Source organism: Entelurus aequoreus, linkage group LG23, assembly GCF_033978785.1.
Source record: "Entelurus aequoreus isolate RoL-2023_Sb linkage group LG23, RoL_Eaeq_v1.1, whole genome shotgun sequence".
In the NCBI taxonomy this organism is placed as follows: domain Eukaryota; kingdom Metazoa; phylum Chordata; class Actinopteri; order Syngnathiformes; family Syngnathidae; genus Entelurus; species Entelurus aequoreus.
The window spans coordinates 16,253,647-16,259,646 of NC_084753.1; the positions used below are offsets into that span (position 1 = coordinate 16,253,647).

Below are 6,000 nucleotides of genomic sequence, written 5' to 3' on the forward strand. Positions count from 1 at the left end.
TACTTGACAAATGCTTACGGTTAGCTTTCTCAAACACTTCAGAAGTTACACAACCCAGAGTTGTTATATTCTCTGTTAACGGACTTTCTATAGTCGGAACGTGCTCGAATATCACCTGCATCACTTGGATGCACAGCTGTTACATCACCAAGGCTGAAGTAGCCTCCACACACAAGACGACCATTTTGATTGATTGGGCACATTGCAGACATCATCGAGTCAGCTGGCAAACAAATCAAGTCACCGATGCACCTCAAGGGAGAGGACGGACACACTTGTGCGTTTCCTGTGTGATTCGCATGGGCGGCTGCAGCGAGACATCTCATCTGATAGGCAAGGTTTCCTGTTTCTCCAATGAGACACCATTTAACGTTTGGTTCCGTCTTTTTTTTCCGCCATGGAGATACAAATGAAACAATGTAGTAGAAGCAGGTAGAAGCGGAGGGTCACATTTCGAGACCGCTAGCGAAACTTTTGCGCTCGCTTTAGTCTAAAGGAAGCGTGAAGAAAGACGACTTAATGAAGCGTCACGTTTTTGACATGTTTGTGTCGGAAAGTGTGGGAAGATGGAAGTCAACTCACCTTTTTCATTCACGGAACCTTCTCATCCCTTCGCTCGTTAAGAGATGACAAAAACACACCTTCGCTTGTCAGTCACGGATGTTCATTCAAAAAAATAAAAAATAATAAGACGTCCCGAATTTGTACACTTTGTGTCTTCTTCTGGCCGTGTAGAGTGTGAGTAAGTGTGTGTTTCCTCACTGCCTGCCTGCCGTTTGTTCGACTCAGAAGTTCATCCAAAGTTGCAAGAAGGTTCGCTCCGCCCCTTAGCCGCCGATGACGTCACCGACTCTTTGGCCGCACGTCAACTCTCGCGCGAGTAGTCGTCTTAAAGCGGAGCGCTCCGCTGAGTCTCGCGGTATCATAGCAAAAAAGGGAAGAAAACCGTGATTTGGAGAGAGAGAGAGAGGGAGAGAGAACGGCAAAACCGTTGCTATGGCAACATAATCCCATAAGCAGCTGGAGTCAATGAAAGAAGTTTAATTTACTAAATCACATTAAAATACTGAATGAATGAATTCTTTTTTTTAAGGAAAAGCAATGCATTTTGTCTCCTACAAGGAACAAGTACAGTATATACATATACTTGAATGTCGTTACATCACGCATCAAGTTATTCCATGCATTGTTTTGGTTATGAAACATAAATACATACATATCTGTATACACTCAATGAAAATTGTAAAATGAGGCTATGATTTGTTTATTTTTCCATACATATTAATTCCTCTAGGGGCAGCCATAATCCTCAATAAAATACGAGTATGATCCAAAAACACACAAACACCATAAAACCAGCGTATGAAAAATGCTGCAACCACATGAATATGGGAAGAACAAAAAAAAAGAAAACAGAAAAATGCTGAAAATTGAAAAATGCTGTGAGAACAAAAACAATTTAAAAGAAAAATGCCGCAAAAAAAAAAAAAAGGTGTAAAAACAATGCAAAAATTATTGAAAATACAGCAACCCCATAAACGCGACGGGATCGAAAAACAAAAGCAAAAGAAAAATGCTTAAAATTGAAAAATGCACTAAGAAGAAAAACAAATGCAAAATAATTTGCTGCAAATTAAAAATGTTGCAAACCACATAACCAGGGTGTATCCCGCCTACCGCCCGAATGCAGCTGAGATAGGCTCCAGCACCCCCCGCGACTCGGAAAGGGACAAGTGGTAGAAAATGGATGGATGGATGGATGGATGGACGGACGGAAAGAACAAAAAAACAAATGCAAGGGAAAAATGCTGTACATTAAAAAATGCCGCAACCACATAAACGTTGCAAGATAAAAAAAAATAAAAAAAATGCATATAAATGATTGATATCAAAAATAATGTAAAAAAAAAAAAAAATTCTAAAGAAAAATACTGCAAAAAAAACTGTAAGAACAAATAGAAATGCAAAAAAATGCTGCAAAATAAAAATAATGCAGCTACATAAACTCTCCAAGATATAGAACAAATGCAAAAAAAAAATGCTGCCAATTAAAAATGCTACAACCACGTAAATGCAGCAGGAACAAAAACAAAAGCAAGAGAAAAATGCTGCAAATCAAAAATCCTGCAACCACAGAAAGATGTCAGGATAAAAAAACAAATGCAAAGGAAAAATGCTGTAAGTTATAAAAAAATAATGCCGCAACCACATAAAGAACATAAAAAACCAACACATAAAAAATTATGTGAATTGAAAATGCTGTAAGAACAAAGACAAATGCAAAAGAAAAATGCTGCAAATAAAAATGCTGCAACCACATAAACGCTGCAAGATCAAAAACCAAGGCATAACAAATTATGTGAATTAAAAATGCTGTAAGAACAAAGACAAATGCAAAAGAAAAATGCTGCAAATAAAAATGCTGCAACTACCTAAGTGCAGCAAGATCAAAAACAAGTGCAAAAGAAGAATGCTGCAAATAAAAATGCTGCAACTACCTAAACGCAACAAGATAAAAAAACAAATGCAAAAGAAAAATGCTGCAGATCAAAAATGCTACAACCACATAAACGCGGCAGGAACCAAAACAAATGCAAAAAATGCTGTCGTTTAAAAAAACAATCCAAGATCAACAACAAATGCATTAAAAATATGCAAATTAAAAATGATTTAAAAACAAAGACAAATGCAAAAAAATGCTGCAAAAAAAAATGCTGCAACAGCATAAATGCATCAAGATCAAAAACAAATGCAAAGACAAATGCTGCAACTGTCAAAAGTGCACAAGTTTGCTGGGCTAACTTTAGCCACGTAAATCAGTTGCTCTATCATAGTGCAAAATCTTACTGTCTTTCTGATCCTGCAATTTTTGGCGAAATTAGCCAAAACACACGTGCATGTAATTGTAATGAATGCTCAGAATATCATTGAGGGACTGACAAAAAGTCCAAAAGACATATAAGGCAAAACAAATATGTTTGAAAATACCATTACACTTTCTTCTGTTGCTTCTTTTTGTCGTTTTTTTTAATGTCACAAACAAGACAAACAAGATGTATATATGTATATTTATATATATATATATATATATATATATATATATATATATATATATATATATATATATATATATATATATATATATATATATATATATATATATATATATATATATATATATATATTCTATATATATATATATATATATACTATATATATATATATATATATATATATATATACACACTACATACTATATATACAAATATATGTATGTACATATCACATGCATTATATAGTATATATATACATACACTACATACTATATATATAAATATATGTACATACATATTACATACATTATATACTATATATATACATACACTATCTAGTTTATATATATAAAGTATATATACTATACAGTATATATAATGTAAATATAAAACTACGAATATGTATATAAAAATACTGAAAATAATAATATTTATATATACTGTATATATATGTTTATATATGTATATATATTTGCAATTATATATTTTACATGTACAGTTTATGCAATTATATTAAATACATATGCAATCAGAAATAATAATAATCATATATATATATGTATGTGTGTGTGTGTGTGTGTTATCAAAAACAATACAAATAATTACATATCTATTATTTAGAATTGTTTTTGTTACATAAGTATAATTATTTGTAATATTTTTACATATATATCTATATAATTAGAATTATTTCAGTTGTTAAATTTTATTTTTGTAATTACTATTATTCATTTACTTATTATTACGTATTCTTGTGTTGTGTTTAACGAAACTGAAAGTTAAACTGTCGTGTGTGCCGAGTGCTGACATATCCTTGTCCACTCTCGCTCCCCGGCACCTGGTACATCTTTATCTGGATCCTCAAAGTGATGCAAAAAAGGTGTGTGCATTTGCAAAGACAAACAACACATTCATTGTGTTCATCTTCTTGGAGCAGAACCAAGGCCAAAGCTCGCAACTTCTAAGGCGTTCCAATTTGCTCAATGGAGGGAAACAACACAGTAAACATTGTTTTATTTGTTTCAGGTTTTTTTTTTTTTAAAGAGTATCCGAAAGGGGTCTGAATACTCAAAAAATAAAGTGACAAAGCCTGATCCCTCTTGCAACGTCTTCTTATTCTCTGGCAGACCAGGTGCGTATACTGCCACCCTCTGTATGGAGTTGTGATGACGTGTGGTATTTAATCATGCACACAAATATGTCTGAACGTTATTTTTATGACAGTTTTGCATGCTTAAATGTAAACCCCTCCTCCCCCTGGCTCCCCACTGTGGCGATCATGCATTTTTCTGTGGCCGTGTTCAAAATGACTAGAATGCCACATTATCATTCCTTTTTGTACTGTCAGCATGAATATTTCATCCAATAAAGGACAATGCCCTGATTAAAGGGCGCTCAATGGCCACTAAGATTTGAAATGCAGGAATTCATCTCCCTCTGAATCCCACATGAAAAGACTGCTTTTGTGTTCGTTCCCTCTAATTGTGTTGTTATTTTATTTAACTGTTTGCTGCCTGTGTACTATTTATGTGCGCTTTCCGTCCGTGCGTTCATTATTCTTATATAAGAATCCAACGACGCCAAGGAGATTAGCATCATTAAAAATCACATTGGATTCTGCAGCTCTGCGGGTCCTAACGCTGCCCACCCGCTCCTGTCATGGGGCGGATATCTGCGGAGGTGGCTCCAATTGTTCCCCGGGGAAAAATGGCTCCCCCCGGGACTAGCGAGACTAGCCTAATTGGGTTAGCCACAATATGAAATTCCATGTGGATTTAAGTGCAGAGGACACGCCTCATCAGCAAACTATTGATTTGTACAATGTTTGTACTGGTCTGCAAGAGAATAAGAAGACTCAGCAGTAGAGTTGCCACGTTGTATCTGGCGAGTATTCAGACCCCTCGAGATACCCAAAGAGATTTTTCAGTGCGCAACTATGCATTGAAAGTGTTTAGGCGTCGACTCGGTTATCAGCAGTCGTGCAGGGCGCCTCCACAAGCCGTGGGAAGAGTGCATTAATGCCACCGTGAAAGGAGAGGTGTGGAAGCGTGCGGAATACCTTTGCAAGCGGGCGTGACTAGCTATAGTGCTAAGAAGACATGGCGACACTCCCTGGCGAAATCCGTAAACCACGGGTGTCTAAAGTGTCGCCCGTGGGGCGCCATTTGTGGGAATGAAATACAAATTTGATAAAAGACATATTCGGCATGAATAATGTAGGAGTGTCCAAACTTTTTGACTTGGGGGCCGCATTGGGCTGAAAGCCGACGGCCTGTAAAGTAATACAAAATAATGGAAAGTAGTACACACACACACATATATATATAGACATATATATATATATATATATATATATATATATATATATATATATATATATATATATATATATATATATATATATATATATATATATATATATATATATATATATATATATATACAAACACATATATATACATATACTTTATATACATATATATATGCATATATATACATATAGCATATATATATATATAAATATACATATAATAATAATAATACCTGGGATTTATATAGTGCTTTTCTAAGTACCCAAAGTCGCTTTACATGTTAAAAACCCATCATTCATTCACACCTGGTGGTGATAAGCTACTTTCGTAGCCATAGCTGCCCTGGGGTAGACTGACGGAAGCGTATATATACATACATATATATTATATATACCTATATACACATATGAACAAATACTGTATATATATATATATATATATATATATATATGTACACATATACTTTATAAGCCACGCTTTCGTCAGTCTACCCCAGGGCAGCTGTGGCTACGAAAGTAGCTTACCACCACCAGGTGTGAATGAATGATGGGTTTTTAACATGTAAAGCGACTTTGGGTACTTAGAAAAGCGCTATATAAATCCCAGGTATTATTATTATTATTATTATTATATAC

The 6,000-nt window shown here is 34.6% G+C and overlaps 1 protein-coding gene across 5 annotated transcripts in view; it reads right to left on the reverse strand.

Annotated features, from left to right (window-relative positions):
- sipa1l1 (signal-induced proliferation-associated 1 like 1) overlaps nt 1–851 on the reverse strand; it is a 209,612-nt gene extending 208,761 nt beyond the window's left edge. For all 5 annotated transcript variants that reach the window (XM_062034436.1, XM_062034437.1, XM_062034438.1 and 2 more), the window contains exon 1: nt 583–851. The gene's annotated coding sequence lies outside the window, so the exon portion shown is untranslated. The remainder of the gene's footprint in view (nt 1–582) is intronic.
- Nucleotides 852–6,000: the final 5,149 nt, after the last annotated feature.